The following is an 18,851-nucleotide window of genomic DNA, read 5'->3' as shown; positions in this document are numbered from 1 at the left end:
TGTTTTGAACTTTTTTTTTTTTTTTTTTTTTTTTGCGGTTTTGGCCAGGGCTGGTTTGAACCCGCCACCTCCGGTATATGGGGCCCGTGCCCTACTCCTTTGAGCCATAGATACTGCCCTGTTTTGAACTTCTTTTGAAAATAATTATATTAATGATCTTTAAAATTTTTTTTTTTTTTTTTGTAGAGACAGAGTCTCACTATACTGCCCTCGGGTAGAGTGCTGTGGCGTCACACGGCTCACAGCAACCTCTTGGGCTTACGGGATTCTCTTGCCTCAGCCTCCCAAGCAGCTGGGACTACAGGCGCCGGCCACAACGCCCGGCTATTTTTTGTTGCAGTTTGGCCGGGGCTGGGTTTGAACCCACCACCCTCGGCATATGGGGCCGGTGCCCTACTCACTGAGCCACAGGCGCCGCCCGATCTTTAAAATTTTTTGAAGCCCGTCTAAGATCCTCTCATGGCACAAAAATTGAAAATCACTGCCAACTCTACTGAAGTTGAGGAAACATCCCATGAAGTGAATTGTCACTACTTAAATGGAGCTGTTTCTGCCCTTTTTGATCATTACAGAACATCTAAGTCAGGAGAAACCCAAGCATTGGGAACAAACACAGAGCCCACAAAAGAGGAAGAATTAAATATGAGCAGCCACATGGAGATGGGCTAAACATATAGTCAGAACTCAACCAAGGGAGCAGTAAAACCAGAGACAGTGAGTCCCTTTGACCCTGGTCTGGTCCTTGTAACACAGAGGTCCAAAGAACAACCTTCAGAAAGAGGAAGCCTATTTGAATGTGATGGTAAAGACTTGGTCGACAAAGATGGAGAACAGATTGGAAAATTGCATTGTGCCAGAAGGCACCAAATGATAAGTAATAGTGAGGACGCAATTGTGGAACAAATTGCTTCAAATAGAACCACGGCCCCTGCTAAAACATTTATTTCTACAGATGACTTGCTGGACTGCTTGGTGAATCCACAAATAACCAGATAAGTGGCACAACTTTTGATACAAGGAAGAAATTTGTGATCCTAATAGATGACTTCTTAAATAATGTTTTCAAAATTACACATTTTTGAATAGTATAATTGTGAAATAAAATATGGAACAGCAAAAGATCAAAAAAAGAAAAAAAAATAAATCACTGCTTTGTTCTTACAATACAGTAAACTACAGAAAATAAATTATTATTTTTTATTTTTTGCTTCAAACAAAAATAAAATTCATGTTTATTAAGTTATAATTTATGTATAGTAAAATTCTTTTTTTAATTTCAGATTAATACAAGGGCACAAATGATTAGGTTACAATGTCTGTGATTGTCAGGCAAGGTCCCTGTTGTAGTCATGTCCCCCACCCAGGAGCTGTGCCATATAGCCCTGCATTGTGCCCATTAAATGGAAGCACACTAATTCCCCTCCCCCCTTCTTTCTCCCTCCTCCCCCAACTTGAGTTAAGTTGAATTTTTCTCTTGTATGAGCATGTATTAGTTAATCTACTGGCTTCCTATTAGTATTGAATACTTTGGATACTTGCTTCTCCATTCTTGTGAATCTTTACTAAAGAGAATATTCTCTAACTCTATCCAGGTTAATACAAAAGATATAAAGTCTCCACCTTTTTAACAGCTGAATAATATTCCATGGCATATATATATATATAGATATAACACAGTTTATTAATTGATTCATAGGTTGATGGGCACTTGGATTGATTCTATATCTTGGCAATTATAAACTGATCTGCAATAAACATTCTAATGGCAAAATGTTTCCTTCTGGGTAGATACCTAGTAATAGGATTGCAGGATGAAATGGAAGGTCTATTTTGAGTTCTTTGAGGATTCTCCATACTTCTTTCTAGAGAGACTGTATTAGTTTGCAGTCCCACCAACAGTGTAAAAGCATTCCCTTCTCTCCATATCCAAACATCTGCAGCTATAAGACTTTGTGATATGGGCTATTCTCGCTGGGATTTGGTGAAAATCTCAAGATGATTTTGATTTGCATCTCTCTGATGATTAGGGATGATGCGCATTTTTTCATGTGTTTGTTGGCCAATTCATCTGTCTTTTTCGGAGAAGGTTCTGTTCATGTCTGTTGCCCAGTAATAGACAGGGTTGTTTGCTCTTTTTTGTTGATGAATTTGAGTTCTCTGCAGATTTTAGTTATCTAGCCTTTGTGAAATTCATGACATTCAGAAGGTTGCATATTTGCTTTGTTATGTCCTTAGCTGTGCGGAAACTTTTTAACCTAATTAATTCCCATTTTTGTTTTTGTTGTTGCAATTGCCACTGAAGTCTTCTTCATAAAGTCTTTCCCCAGACTGATATCATCAAGAGTTTTTCCTCTTTTAGGATTTTTATTGTTTCTTGTCTAAGATTCAAATCTTTCATCCACTGTGAGTCAATTTTTGCAAGGAGTAAGAGGTGTGAGTCCAGTTTCAGCCTTTTACATGTAGTTATCCAGTTCTCCCAGCACCATTTATTGAACAGGGATTCTTTTCCCTAGTGTATAATTTTGTTTGGTTTATCAAAGATCAGCTGACAATAAGAGGCTGGTAAGAAGCTGGTAAGAAAATTATAAAGAAGAGAAAATACATTTCCAGTACTATACTGTATGTACCAATACCATAAGTTTACCTCATCTGTTTACAAGATGAGCCACCTGTCTGAAATGGCAGCAACTATATCTATGGACCTCAATGTCCCCTACATATCAAGCAATTCAACTTTTTCTCTGCTTCTCAGGAGCACTTCCAGCATCACTGTTAGCACTTTGTATGGTGTTATTCAAGGTTTATAGTCTTGTACTAAAAACTAGGAAAAATATAAGACAGCAACAAGAGATCCCTTTTATTGTGATATGAAATTTACTGGAGACACACTGTTCATGCAGAGGTGATTAGTGTCACAGGGCGTTTTAAGTGAATACTCACAACTCTTGAGCTCACCACAATAGCAATAGGAGGTGACTACGAAATGATTACAGTAGTACAGTATGTACCACAGTTAATTTTATGCAGTTATGATTTAAAACTCCATCTTTATTTTATTTACATTCCTCTTGACTACAAGTGGCACCATGTACAGTCTGAGCATATGAAAGTTTTGATACATTTTAACTCGTATATATTTTATAGGAGTCAATGAAATAAACTAGTATCTACATATATTTTACACATTCATGACATATCTAACTTTTTCTTAATATTTTTGATACTTCTAGGCTATCAGTTCATCAGTGAGGTTTTTCAAATTGTCACAAATCTCCAAATTTTTCCAGTATCTTTATTTTTTTTTAATTCTGTGCAAGTGGATCCCCATAGTTCAAACCCACATTGATCACAGGTCAACTATATACGTGCCTGCTCAGCACTTGGGTGAGGGTGAGCTGAAGGATCTCAATTTCCAGGCATGTATATAGTACCCAGTCTCTCAGAGGTCCTGAAGCTGGACATATGAAAAAAATTCTGTAGGCTTCAAAAGGAAGGAAGCATTTTCATAATCTCTGAGTTAGACTCTGCATATGCTAATGATGTATTTACTGTCATTTATTATACTTTGACTGATTAACCTCTTCCTCCTGATTTAGCATGACCTTATAAAAGCCACACCTCATTTTCTAAGTCAAAAGCTCAGTAGTCTTCTAGAACATTCATTTCTTTTTCAGAAAATGCCCTTCTAAGGAGTCCTAGCACCTTTAGGATTCTAATACTACATGGCAACTCTCTACAGAGAAGAAGAAAATTATGGTGTAAAACCTCATTGAATATATTAGTCTTTATGACCAATTACAGAGCCAAGATTCCATGGCACACATTTGGGAAGCCAGTGACAAGTAGAATCCTCAGGAAATCATCTTTCTGTGTTTCTCCCTTCTCATGCACCAGTAATCACAGCTGAATAATCTGATTCTACTTGGCTGAGACCAAAGAAGCCAAGAAAATAAGGGTATTTAGGCACTTGTTTGGATCTTTCCTGTTCCTAAACCTCCAAATCTCGGTGATCTTCTATTTAAAACCTGAGTTTATAACCAATATGAAATCTAGCAGAAGTAACTTGAGCTCTTCGAGTTTATGAGAAAAGTTAGAATTCAAATCCCTTCATTGCAGCCTCTCAAATATCTCAGAAGCAGAGCTCCAGCTTGGTGCTCCTTCCAGTGGAATGGACTGCCATGGTCCGCCTGTCCTCTGCCACCCAGGCACCCCAGCATGCATAAACTGTTTCAGAAGAAACCACCAGGAAGTCTGGCTTAGGAAAAGGGTGCGGTCTAAGGATCTGAACTTTCATCTATAGCCTTTTCACATAAATCTCACCTAAAAGGGATCCTACAGGTCTCCTTTACTTGTGTCTCACTTCCAGCTGTCTCTGGCAGTGTGACTGGCTGAGGTAACCCACACACATGCCCACATCATCCCCTTTTTCTGTGAATAAAAGCCAGCCCCCTTTGTCAGGGGTGGCTATGAGACATGTGCCCCTTTGTCCGCAGGTTAGGGGCTATAAGAGCAAATCACCCTGTTTTAATTAAATGCAAGAAAATTGCCAAAGTACTCAGTAAAGGCAAGGTAATGTGAGAGATCTCCGCCCAGCAAGCGTAAGACTCAAATGAAATCTCAAGGAGCATCTGGTCCAGGGCCTTGACCTTCAAATACACCCCTAGGAGGCTCTTGGGTAAAAATCAAACCCTTATCCTCCACCATATTACTGAAGCCAAACTCTCAGTGGTCTAGGCATCCTATTGGCAGGTTGGGGACAAGCGGCATGCTCCAATCCCACTGGTTCATAAGGGTTACCAAAAAAGCTTTATCAAAATAAACCTCCAGGCAGGCACAGTGGCTCATGCCTGTAATCCTAGCACTCTGGGAGGCTGAGGTGGGGAGGCTGACTGCCTGAGCTCACAGGTTCAAGACCAGCCTGAGCAAGTACAACATCCTGTCTCTAAAAACAGCCAGGCATTGTCATGGATGCCTGTAGTCCCAGCTACTCAGAAGGCTGAGAGAAGAGAATTGCTTGAGCCCAAGAGTTTGAGGTTGCTGTGAGCTATGACGCCAAGGCACTCTACTAATGGTGACAAAGTGAGATGCTGTCTCAAAATAAACAAACAAACAAACAACAAACTTCTAGAGGACAGATGCAGTACTCAATGCCTATAATCATAACACTCTGGGAGACTGAGTCGGGTGGATTGCTTGAGCCCAAGAATTTGAGGTTGCTATGAGCTATGATGCCACAGCACTCTACCCAGGGTGGGAATGAGATTCTATCTCAAAAATTAATTAATTAATTAATTAATTAAACTTCTAGAACCTGTCCCAGAATTATTTGGGTGGTGGGGTCCAGGAATCTGTATTTTGACACCTCCCAGAAGATTCTGGAGTCAGGCTCGGGCTGTTGCCCTGGGTAGAGTGCCATGGTGTCACAGCTCATAGCAACCTCAAATCCTGGGCTTGGAGCTGCCTGGACCTCCATAAGATCTGTGCTGTGACCCCACACCAACCGGGCCTCCGCATGCCCTGACCAAGAACTGCGGGAGCCGTGCAACCCTGCGTCCTCTCTCCTGTATCCTCCCAGCCTCCACACTGGCCCACTCGTCTGGCCAGGAATACCAGTAGCCGGGTGCCCTCTGGAGCCCTCCCTGTCTCTACGCAGAGCCCTTCTCCTGGCCAGAGATGCTGGAGCCTTGGGCTCTCTGTGCCAAAGTCACTCAGTGCCAGGCACTCCCAGAACCATGTGCACCACCTCTGCCCTATTGCTGGATCCGGGTGTGTCACACGCCGGAGCTGCTTCCACAACCAGAGCTCCCTAGCTGGAGCAGCCCCAGAGGAACTACATAGGGTCACTCCCTACAAAGATCAAGCAACAATAGAGTGATCCTGCTGGGATCTAATATAGGAGAGACACCTCCCCAACTCTGAGGATGGCCAGAAGCAACGGTGAAAAACAATCAGAAGGCGAAATCAACAGAAAAACTCTGGCAATATAAATAATCAGAGTAGATCAACTCCCCCAAGGATCAATGGGGCAGACACAGCACAAGATCCCATGCACAAACAAATAGCTGAGATGTCAGAAATTGAATTCAGAATCTGGATAGCAAATAAGATTGATTTAGATCTCCAAGCAGTAACCCAAAAGATATCTCAAGAATTCAACAAATTCAAAGACCAAATGACCAAAGATTTTGACACATTGAGACAAGAAGTTGCATCCCACAAAGATCTGAGAAACACAGTAGAATCCCTCAGTAACAGAATGGAGCAAGCAGAAGAAAGGATTTCTGACATTGAAGACAAAGTTTTCGAATGCTCCCAAACTCTCAAAGAGGATGAGAAATGGAGAGCAAAAATGAATCACTCTCTCAGAGAGCTCTGGGATAATTCGAAGAAAACTAATATTTGTCTTATAGGGATCCCCGAAAGCGACAAAGTGGCTTCACAAGGCACAGAGTCTCTTCTCCATGAGATTATGAAGGAGAACTTTCCAGACATGCCAAGAGATTCATTCTGAAATTCAGATAGCTGAACTCCAGCACGACTCAACCTGAATAAGACATCCCCCAGACACATCATAATCAATTTCATTAAAGTTAATATGAAGGAGAAAATTCTGAAAACTGCCAGACGAAAGAAAACCATCACCTACAAGGAGAAGAATATTAGAATAACTGCAGATCTCTCTGCTGAAACCTTTCAAGCTAGAAGAGGATGGTCATCGACTTTTAATCTCCTAAAACAAAATAACTTTCAACCCAGGATCCTGTACCCAGCTAAACTGAGTTTCATTTATGACGGAGAAATTAAATACTTCAATGACATTCACATGTTGAAGAAATTTGCCATAACTAAACCAGCTCTCCACGATATTCTCAGACCTATCCTCCATAAAGACCAGAGAAATCCTCCACCACAAAAGTAAACTCACCCAGAAAATTTTGATCAAATTCCAACTTCCACAGTCGCAAAAGGATTAAAAATGTCCACTGGACTCTCGAAAGGCTTATCAATATTCTCAATTAATGTGAATGGTTTAAACTGTCCTCTAAAGAAGCACAGGTTGGCTGACTGGATACAAAAACTCAAGCCAGATATCTACTGCATACAAGAATCGCATCTTACATTAAAAGATAAATATAGACTCCAGGTGAAGGGATGGTCATCTATATCCCAGGCAAATGGAAAACAGAAAAAAGCAGGCATTGCAATCCTGTTCACAGATGCAATAGGCTTTAAACCAACCAAAATAAGGAAGGATAAGGATGGACACTTCATATTTGTTAAAGGTAATACTCAATATGATGAGATCTCTATTATTAATATCTATGCACCCAACCAGAACGCACCTCAATTTATAAGAGAAACTCTAACAGACATGAGCAACTGGATTTCCTCCACTTCCATAGTAGTTGGAGATTTTAATACCTCTTTAGCAGCGCTGGATAAATCCTCCAAAAAGAAGATAAGCAAAGAAATTTTAGATTTAAACTCAACCATTCAATATCTGGACATAACAGACATCTACAGAACATTTCATCCCAACAAAACTGAATACACATTCTTCTCATCAGCCCACAGAACATACTCCAAAATCGACCACATCCTAGGCCACAAATCTAACCTCAGCAAATTTAAAAAAATTGAAATTCTTCCTTGCGTCTTCTCAGACCATAATGCAATAAAAGTTGAACTCAATAATAACAGGAACCTGCATACCCATACAAAAACATGGAAGCAAAACAACCTTATGCTGAAGGATAGATGGGTTATAGACGACATTAAGTAGGAAATCACCAAATTTTTGGAAAAAAACAACAATCAAGACACGAATTACCAGAAACTCTGGGATACTGCAAAGGCAATCCTAGGAGGGAAATTTATAGCACTGCAAGTGTTCCTCAAGAAAATGGAAAGAGAGGAAGTTAATAACTTAATGGGACATCTCAAGCAACTGGAGAAGGAAGAACACTCCAACCCCAAACCCAGCAGAAGAAAAGAAATAACCAAAATCAGAGCAGAACTAAATGAAATTGAAAACAAAAGAATTATACAACAGATCAATAAATCCAAAAGTTGGTTTTTTGAAAAGATCAATAAAATAGATAAACGTTTGGCCAACCTAACCATGAAAAAAAAGAGTAAAATCTCTAATTTCATCAATCAGAAATGGTAACAATGAAATAACAACAGACCCCTCAGAAATTCAAAAAATCCTTAATGAATACTACAAGAAACTCTACTCTCAGAAATATGAAAATCTGAAAGAAATTGAGCAATACCTGGAAGTACGCCACCTACCAAGACTTAGCCAGAACAAAGTGGAAATGTTGAACAGGCCTATATCAAGTTCTGAAATAGCATCAACAATACAAAATCTCCCTAAAAAGAAAAGCCCAGGACCAGATGGCTTTACATCAGAATTCTACCAAACCTTTAAAGAACTAGTACCTATACTACTAAACCTCTTCCAAAATATAGAAAAAGAAGGAATATTACCCAACACATTCTATGAAGCAAACATCACCTTGATCCCCAAACCAAGGAAAGACCCAACAAGAAAAGAAAATTATAGACCAATATCACTAATGAATATTGATGCTAAAATACTCAGTAAGATCCTAACAAACAGAATCCAACAACACATCAAAAAAATTACACACCATGACCAAGTGGGATTTATACCAGGCTCTCAAGGCTGGTTCAATATACGTAAATCTATACATGTAATTCAACACATAAACAAACTAAAAAATAAGGACCATATGATTCTTTCAATTGATGCAGAAAAAGCTTTTGATAATATCCAGCATCCCTTCATGATCACAACACTTAAGAAAATTGGTATAGAAGGTACCTTTCTTAAACTAATAGAGGCCGTCTACAGCAAACCCACAGCCAATATCGTTTTGAATGGAGTTAAACTGGAATCATTTCCACTTAGATCAGGAACCAGGCAAGGTTGCCCATTGTCTCCATTGCTCTTTAACATTGTCATGGAAGTTTTAGCCATTGCAATTAGGGAAGAAAAGGCGATCAAAGGTATCCACATAGGGTCAGAAGAGATCAAACTTTCACTCTTCACAGATGATATGATCGTATATTTGGAAAACACTAGGGATTCTACTACAAAACTGTTAGAAGTGATCAAGGAATACAGCAAGGTCTCAGGCTACAAAATCAACACCCATAAATCTGTAGCCTTTATATATACCAACAATAACCAAGCCGAACAAACAGTCAAGGACTCTATTCCTTTCACATTAGTGCCAAAGAAGATGAAATATTTGGGAGTTTACCTAACAAAGGATGTGAAAGATCTCTACAAAGAGAACTATGAAACTTTAAGAAAAGAAATAGCTGAAGATGTTAACAGATGGAAAAACATACCATGCTCATGGCTGGGAAGAATCAACATGGTTAAAATGTCCATACTACCCAAAGCAATATATAATTTTAATGCAATTCCTATTACAGCTCCATTGTCATATTTTAAAGATATTGAAAAACTAATACTTCGTTTTATATGGAATCAGAAAAAAACCTTGAATAGCCAAAACATTACTCAGCAATAAAAACAAAGCAAGAGGAATCACACTACCAGACCTGAGACTGTACTATAAATCGATAGTGATCCAAACAGCATGGTACTGGCACAAAAGCAAAGAAGTAGATGTCTGGAACAGAATAGAGAACCAAGATATGAATCCAGCTACTTACCATTACTTGATCTTTGACAAGCCAATTAAAAACATTCAGTGCGGAAAAGATTCCCTATTTAACAAATGGTGCTGGGTAAACTGGCTGGCAACCTGTAGAAGATTGAAACTGGACCCACACCTTTCACCATTAACTAAGATAGACTCTCACTGGATAAAAGATTTAAACTTAAGACATGAAACTATAAAAATACTTGAAGAAAGTGCAGGGAAAACTCTTGAAGGAATCGGCCTGGGTGAGTATTTTATGAGGAGGACTCCCCAGGCAATTGAAGCAGTATCAAAAATACACTACTGGGACCTGATCAAACTAAAAAGCTTCTGCACAGCCGAGAACATAGTAAGTAAAGCAAGCAGACAGCTCTCTGAATGGGAGAAAATATTTGCAGGTTATTTGTCCGATAAAGGTCTGATAACCAGAATCCACAGAGAACTCAAACATATTAGCAGGAAAAGAACACGTGATCCCATCTCAGGGTGGGAAAGGGACTTGAAGAGAAACTTCTCTAAAGAAGACAGACGCACAATCTACAAACACATGAAGAAAAGCTCATTATCCTTAATCATCAGAGCAATGCAAATCAAAATGAAATGCAAATCAAAACTACTTTGAGATATCACCTAACCCCAGTAAGAGTAGCCCACATAACAAAATCCCAAAACCAGAGATGTTGGAGTGGATGTGGAGAAAAGGGCACACTTCTACACTGCTGGTGGGAATGCACACTAATACGTTCCTTCTGGAAGGATGTTTGGAGAATACTTAGAGACCTAAAAATAGACCTGTCATTCGATCCTATTAATTCCTTTACTAGGTTTATACCCAGAAGACCAAAAATCACAATATAACAAAGACATCTGTAGCAGAATGTTTATTGCAGCCCAATTCATAATCACTAAGTCATGGAAGAAGGCCAGGTGTCCATGGACCCATGAATGGACTAGAAAATTGTGGTACATGTATACCATGGAATATTATGCAGCCTTAAAGAAAGATGGAGACTTTACCTCTTTCATGTTTACATGGATGGAGCTGGAACATATTCTTCTTAGCAAAGTATCTCAGGAGTGGAAGAAAAAGTATCCAATGTACTCAGCTCTACTATAAAGCTAAATTATAGCTTTTACATGAAGGCTATAACCCAACTATAGCACAAGACTGTGGGGAAAGGGCCAAGGAAGGGGAAGGGAGTGGGGAGGTTTTGGTGGAGGGAAGGTTATGGGTGGGGCCACATCTACAGTGCATCTTAGAATGGGTACAGGCGAAACTTACTAAATGCAGAATACAAATGCCTATATACAGTAAGTAAGAAAGTGCCATGAAGGCAACGTTGAACAGTTTGATGAGAATATTTCAGATTGTATACAAAACCCGCACATTGTACCCCTTGATTGCACTAATGTACACAGCTATGACTTAACAATAAAAATAAATAAATTAAAAAAAAAAAAGATTCTGTGGTCAGCCAGGTTTGAGAACCATCCATCTACTCAGCTCTGACACTGTCTGAGGCCATAGGAAGTATAGTGCTTTGCCCCCAGAAAATTCAGCAAGCAAACAAGAAAGTTGGGACTAGAATTCAGGTCAACACTTTCTCAGTTCAGTATGAGGGTATGGAGTTCAGCTCCAAAATGAGAGTTTTCAGTTGCTATAAGGAATATTTTCATAATTGCAAAAGTCAGTCACTGAAATCAAGGGTGATAAGGGAGAATTGTGAGATCTCCTTTTAAAATATTTTAAAAACAGGCTCAGCGCCTGTAGCTCAGTGAGTAGGGTGCCAGCCACATACATGCAGGCTGGCGCGTTTGAGCCCAGCCCAGGCCTTCTAAAACAACTATGACAACTGCAACCAAAAAATAGCTGGGTGTTGTGGCAGGAGCCTGTAGTCCCAGCTACTTGGGAGGCTGAGGCAAGAGAATTGCTTAAACCCAAGAGTTGGAGGTTGCTGTGAGCTGTGATGCCACAGCACTCTACCGAAGGTGACATAGTGAGACTCTGTCTCAAAAAAAAAAAAAATTTTTTTTTTAAAAACATTCTTTCTCTTGTCTAAGAGAATTGAGATGTGGGGGCATCCCCTACATGCCAGTCACCAGGGCTGTATCTTTGACAGTCTTAAAACAAGTATAAGTGTTGGCCTCAAGGAGCATACATCTTCACCAGGGACACAAGCAAATGAAATGAAGCAGTCAGAGGATGGTAAGGCCCAAACTACCCTGTTTCCTCGAAAATAAGACATCCTCTGAAAATAAGACCTACTTACAGGAAAGATAAGACGTACCCTGAAAATAAGACTTAGTGCATCTTTGGGAGCACACCTTAAAATAAGACACTGAATTATTTTCGGGGAAACAGGGTAGGATGCTTTTAGCCCTTTGGGGTAAGCAGGGAGTGATGTGAGCTTTTGCTCAGAGAATGTTCCACAGGTGAAGCAAGTCTGGAAAGGTTGGATTTGGTTTTCAAATCCCATCCAGAAGGGAAATAGCCATGATTTGTTTTTTTCTTTTAAATCTTCTAGTTCATTGGTTTGTTATGCAGATTACTGTTGGAGCATTTTTGTTGTTTTGGTTTGTTTTTTGGTTTGTTATTTGCTTGGGGTTTGTCTTTCACCCAGTTACCCTTTGCTTGGTCAGAAATGAAGTACTGGCACGTGTTTGCGCAGGCTGGGGTTATTCTATAAATTCTTGGTGCCTGATTGATTCCAGGTGGACTGGATGGGTGATGATTTCATCCCTGCATCCTGAGCCTGGAGTAATGTCATGGAATATGCTCCCCCTGCTGGTCACCTTAAAAACGGAAAAGTGGCTTTGAGACAGCACTGAATTCCCATGGTGCTTTTCTCAGTTCCAAGAATCTGCTCTCTGCACAGTGGTAAAAAATTTCTGTCTACACCAATATTTGATTTAAAAAGCATTTTAGACAAATCCATCTCAGGGAGGGACTAACATAGTGAAAAGAGAAAATCGGAACGTGTTTATTTTTGTGGTTGGCCTAGCAACAAGCAGACCAGTGGGGCTTAGGCAATGTTCCCAGAAGCGCCCACATGTGAGTAGAGGACTCACACCTTAGGCATCTGGAGGGAGGAGGGCAGCCGGAGTCAGCAAGCAAAAATACCAGATGCCCAGGTAAACGTGCGGTGTGCTTCAGCTAAACAACAAACAACAAGAAACTTCTCTAGTATAAGTGTGTCTTGTGCAACACTTGAGACATACTAAAAAGTTATCCATTATTTTGAAATGTACTTTCAGCAGAGCTCCCTGTGTTTTACCAGTTATCCCTAAATGGGAAGAAAGCAAAACTAGGGTGAGAAAGGTGAGGCAGAGACCAAGAAGGCTCTTGGATACAAACTGTTCACACACGTTGATGCCTAGAAGCTGGTGACAGTGGAGCATCAGAGCTATGAGACAACAGTCAGCCCCACAACACGCCTCAGTGAGTTTTCTCTGCATGCTATTGCAAGAGCCCAGACCTAGAAGAATCTATTTTCTGCCATCTTTGCTGTGCTGACTTAAATCCCACCATCTTATCTTTTATACAAACTCTTTATTAAGCAGACACTTTGAAGAGCCTTAGTAAAACACTTCAGTATCTTAGATCTACTGCAATCCCAGTGGTACATGGGCTTCCTGGCAATTTTAACTTCTCCCCCATAGCTGCAGACAGTTCGGCTCTTCATCTGTATCAGTAGGTTAATCAAATGCAGCTGGTCCTGCTCTTCTGCGTCTGCCTGCTTCTCAGGCTGCAAACACACTGGTTGCAAGTTAATTAACATATTATCATACACTTACAAGCATGAGCAGCCAGTGCCTTTATTTCCTAAGGGGATGCTTTGGCATTCACAATAAGATCATACGGGATTATGTATTTCTTATATCTCATAAGAAATGTATCTTATGTTTTCTTTTGCATAGACTTGGAGAGGCTTTCCTGTGGTTAAGCGGGGCCTTTCCCACTTCCAGCCTCCCAAGCACCCAGCTCTACTCTGGGAGCAGGCCTGATCACTCTTCTAATGCACCATGAACCTTGAGGTGGGGGGAGAAGTATTCAGGACCTCAGCCACACACCACCTCTCAGGGAGGGTTTCCCAGGGGAATTTGCAGCCAAGCGGCTGCCAGTTTTCATCCTGTTGTCCCTTGATAGCACAGTTTCTCATTCCTTTGTTTATTTTCTCAGGTTTGTATAGGAAGTGCCTAAGGTCTCTTGGCCTCTTTTTAACTTCACTGCCAGTGGGATGGCCCTCTCTGTGTGTCTTTCTACATCATCAAGAACGAACTCAGGTACTGGTAAATATGAGACCAGGGATGTGGGATGCGTTCCTTCTCTTTTGTTCCCATTTGCTTCAAGAGTGACTCTTTATTATTTTGAAATGCTGATTCCATAGACTTAGGCCAACTTACTTCATGTTGACTTCAGATATTGAGTTATCAGAGAAAATTATTTAAAGTACATCAAGACAAGACATGGCTGTAATCCCAGCATTTTCTGAGACCAAGGCAGGAGGATTGTTTGAGGCCAGGAGTTTGAGATCAGCCTGGGCAACATAGCAAGATCCCCCATGTCTACAAAAATTTAAAAATTAGCCAGGCATGGTAGAGTATGTCTGTAGTCCCAGACATGAAGAAGACTGGGCAGGAGGATCACCTGAGCTCAGGAAATCAAGGGCAGAGTGAGCTATCATCACATCACATCACTCAAGACTGGGTAACAGAATGAGAAAATTTTAAAAGTCTCCGAAAAAATTGAAAAGTAAAAAGTAATAAAGTACATCAGAACAAAAGAGGCAGCTAAAATAATGAAGTGATCATTATATGTGGCTGGCCTGGACAGACCCTGACTTCTAATGTACCCATAAACCTAGCCTGGCATCTCACAAGGGAAAGATCAGGTATAAAAATCTGGGAGGATAAACACAGGTCTATTAACATCCCTGGAAAAAGAGCTATGAAGACATCATCATCATCATCATCATCATCATCATCAATTTAGATCATCATTTAAGAATGATCCTCCCCAGCTGAGGCAGGAGGATCACTTGAGAACAAGAGTTTAAGACCAGCCCAGGCAGTATAGTAAGACTCTGTCTCTAAAAAAAAAAAAAAAAATTTTTTTAATTAGCCTTGCATGGTGGTCCCAGGTACTTGGGAGGCTGAGGCAGGAAGATTGGTGGAGGCCAGGAGTTTGAAGCTGCAGTAAGTTATGATTGTGCCACTGCACTCCAGCCTGGGTGATACAACAAGATCAGGCTCTAAAAAAAATAATTACATCAATGCTAATCTTTGTGGACAAGGCAATCTCCTTTTACAATATTCTTTCATTCCATCTTCCCACACAAGCCAGAACACCTCAGTTCACCCTAGAAAAACTGAATAAATAGATATTTGTTGGGGTTATGGTGAGGGGAGAAGTTGTATAAATTTCTCTAACTTAGATTGGGTGGCAGTCATTTGCCCTTTCCCTGGTTTCATCTCAAAGACTCTTGAGAGACCAAATAAATTGTACCTGCAAAAGTCTGAGGGCTGTTGGAGAGCTAAAGTGTGCATGGAGAAGCAGCAGCCACCTCCTTCACAAATCTGCTTGCAGACAGAACCAGCACGGAGGTGTCGGGGGCTGGAGGCTCAGGCAGGAACCGCAGCAAGCCAGACAAACTCACCCAGTCAAGAGAGCTCTTGTTTTTGCTACAGACCCTTTCACATTTCCCCCACATGTTGTCTCCATTATGCTGCTCTCATTCTCAAGGGCCCCATGGGCATAGGAGAAAGCCCAGTGCCTGGACAGCCCAAATCCTAGTGCCTTCATGGAACTGTATGCTGGGCCACTGTATCCATTCCTGCTCCCCCCTTGACCTCTCTGCAGGGGCTAGGCCCCATCCCTCCCAGCCCCCTCCCAGCACACACTGCCCTCCTCCTCAGCTTTCTCAGCCTTCAGAACTCACTCATACTGGAACTCCTTCCAGAAGCTCCTGTCCTTCACTGGTGGGAAGCTCAGCCCTCCCTCAGGGCTTCTGGACCCCTTAGGTCTGACCCACCAGCCTGGCTCTGGATGTGTCTTATTAGTGTTCTAACCTAAGGGGTGTGTCTGGTCTCCCCAGCTGGGCAGGACACACTTTCAGAAGGTGGCCCAGGATGGTGGTGCACACATGTCACCAACCTCCAGTCAATAGTGCAGCTGGTCCCCAACTCTAGAGACTATGGCCACCAGAGACCAAGTGACCATTCATCTGATGAGGCAATTTCCTGCCAAATTAAGCATATTTGTAGAATAATACCCCTCATGTTATATTTTATACACATACGTGTTCCATAAAATACATGTTACATATGTTTTCATTTCCATGACAAAGGTGGAGGAGATTCATGTGGGGAAAACCTGTTTTCATCCTAAGTCAAAAAACTTCAGAGTGCAGTCAGTGTTTTCAATCACCTATTAAAAATGTTCTGGAAAAGCATCTGATTATGAGGGAAGGGGCAGTGCAGATACACAGGATGAAAAGATCTAAAGATCAAGGTGCACACAGGGACTAGAGTGTAACTATGTGCTATCCACAGGAAAGGCGCTGAGATAGGAGGTTCTTGTTGCTCTTATCACACATACACACACGCACATGCATGTACAGGTGTGCACACACAAACACACATGTACATACATTCACAGGCATGCATGCACATGCATACACACATGCACACATGCACAGGGGATAACATGAGACAGGAAGGATATGTTAATTTGCTTCACTACAGTAATTACTTCACTATATGTTAACTACAGGGTGTCCATAAAGTTGTGTGCAATTTACATATTGTATACTATGTATCAGAACACCATGTTGTATACTTTACATACAATAAAAAAGCATCTTATTACCCAAAATAAATTACAGAGAATAAACACTATGGTAGCCACACCTGCATCTGTGAGAACTATAGCTCCAGAGGAGTGCATACACCCGGCTGAGCCCAGCAGGCCTTCGCCTGCTCCTGAGGCCACCCTTGATCCCCAGGGATGGTCAGCCCCAGGCCAGATTATTACTTTCATGGGCATGCTAGTCTGCACAGCAGGTTTCTTTTCTGTAGGATGTCCATATACCAATCTCAGGATTTCCTATAAATGAAGAAATGGGGAAACAGTGTGGAAGAGTGCTTGGCTGAAGTTTTGTTTTTGTTTTTTCATTCTGACTCCCACTCCAGGCAGCCCTCACTGGGAGAGGAGTGCTGGCCGAGTCATCTCCTGGCACATGTAGTGGATGCAGGTGTGTGGGAAGGCCTCAGGCTGGGGACTGCCCAGCATGTGTAGGAGAGGAATCCAGGGACAGGGAGAGGCCTAGTGGGCAGCAGAGGCACCAGCTGGGCCAGAAGAGAAGCAGGAAGTGAAGCTTCCTCTTCCCGTTGTCACCTGGATCCTCTTCTCTGTACTTTTGGATTCTCACAATCACACCTTTCGAGCCAGCATTGGGGACATCCTGGGCATAGGAGGGAGTGCTCAGGGAACCAAGGGAAATCCAAAATACTTAAGGCCCCAATTCAGCCACTCTTTCTGCCTCTCTCCCCACATTTCCTGGAGTGTGCAAAGGGCTAGAAAAAAATCTGAGTAATCCTAAGTAATAAAACTTGTGCCAACTCCAAACTCTGAAGGCACTTAGAGCCTATGCCAGCTAGCACTAGATTAAATTTCCTCCTGGACTATTATAAATTTCCTCCTGGATTATTTACTATTGTTCCTTTGCTACTTGTGCCTCTTCTACTCACGCGCAACTTCCTAGAGGGGAAAGCATGGCACAATTTCAGTGACCTTTCTTCCCTCTGTTACCAGAATTTCTTTCTTCAGTAGGTCCTTGGTCTTAGGGATTCGAAGAATGAACCCAGGGACCACAGATCAGTGGTAAGATAGGAGTTTATTAGACAGAAAAGAATACAGAAACAGTAAAAAAGCACCAGAACTTCTGGCAAAGGGGACAGCCCAAGTTGTAAGTCTCTCCCCTGGGTCCTTTCTCTAGGGGTATATATTGCCTGGAGAATTACATTTTGCCCAGGACTTGGTACTAGGTGGAAAAACACCTTTTCAAAGTTAATGAGTGTATTAACAAATGAATGCAGTCCCTCTACTAGGACAAGGTTATCAGGTCTTTGCAGTTTTTGGTCTCAAGGAAGGGATTAGGGTGTATGCTCTCAAGGTAAGGTTGGGGCTCTCTATCAAAAACTGTTCAGATTGCTTTGCTCAGGACCTTGCTAAAGCCCAAAGGGTGTGGCCTGGAAAGGGCATTCTGTTTGTGCCTAGAGATGGAGGTCTGATTTCTGAGCTCACCTGGCCCTAGAGAATGGGTGTAGGGGGTCCCTGTCCAGCCCTGAGTGGGGGGATCCTGTATCACCACCACCCCAATGCCTAGTTCAGCTTCAAATCCATGAAGTGTATTGATGGTTTAAAACAAGCTGGGCACAGTTACATGTATGATGACACCCTGTCCCAGATGTGTAGTATTTCCAGAACAGTGTGGGTGATAGCCCATTAGCCTATTCTTCCCCCACCCTCAATCAAGTCACTAGGAACCCGGGTTTCCTCAGAGACATTCCTCTGGTGATCCTGCCTCTCTCTTCTGTAACTGTCCAAGTAGCTGGAGTGAGGGGAATGGAAGATAAAGGTGTGCAGCTGGCACCTGGTCAGCAGGCCCTCACCTTGGATTCCCCACATATGGTGTAACATCAGTTTCAGACAAACGTTATTTCCTACCTCCTGCCTGCACACTTTTCCTTTGAAGAGCATGGGGCATGGACACAGACCTCCCTATAAGTTCACTGCTGCTTGAGTTTGGACTAGAATTTAAAGTTCCTTCCAATTCTAAATACGTATTTACCCTGGCTGTCACCAAGAGTCTTCCTGTCCTTTACCATTTAGTTAAACAGTGACTCATTGGCCTTGTCCCTGATCCACAGAGCAAGGACCCCAGGCTTCAAGTTCTGCCCTTTTGGAAAGGAAGGAAGGAGGAAAGAGGGGAAGGAGGAGGGGTGGACACTGTGGAGACAGAGAGCCCTTTAGCCCAGCCCAGTGTCGGGTCTTCCCGAGCCGTCCTCCCACGCCCTCCCTCCGAAACTGTTTGAGAAGTCCCGATTCTTATCTGGATCCTGTAAAGTAATTCGGCTACTCCCCGG

General features: G+C 41.8%; 1 pseudogene; it reads left to right on the top strand.

The window, feature by feature from the left end:
- The first annotated feature begins 468 nt into the window (after positions 1 to 468).
- Positions 469 to 1,032, top strand: LOC128566470 (HSPB1-associated protein 1-like; annotated as a pseudogene).
- The last annotated feature ends 17,819 nt before the right edge of the window (positions 1,033 to 18,851 follow it).

This window comes from Nycticebus coucang, chromosome 15 (genome assembly GCF_027406575.1).
Source record: "Nycticebus coucang isolate mNycCou1 chromosome 15, mNycCou1.pri, whole genome shotgun sequence".
Lineage (NCBI taxonomy): Eukaryota > Metazoa > Chordata > Mammalia > Primates > Lorisidae > Nycticebus > Nycticebus coucang.
The sequence above is the reverse complement of the archived record's forward strand: the minus strand, read 5'-3'. Positions and strand labels throughout refer to the sequence as shown.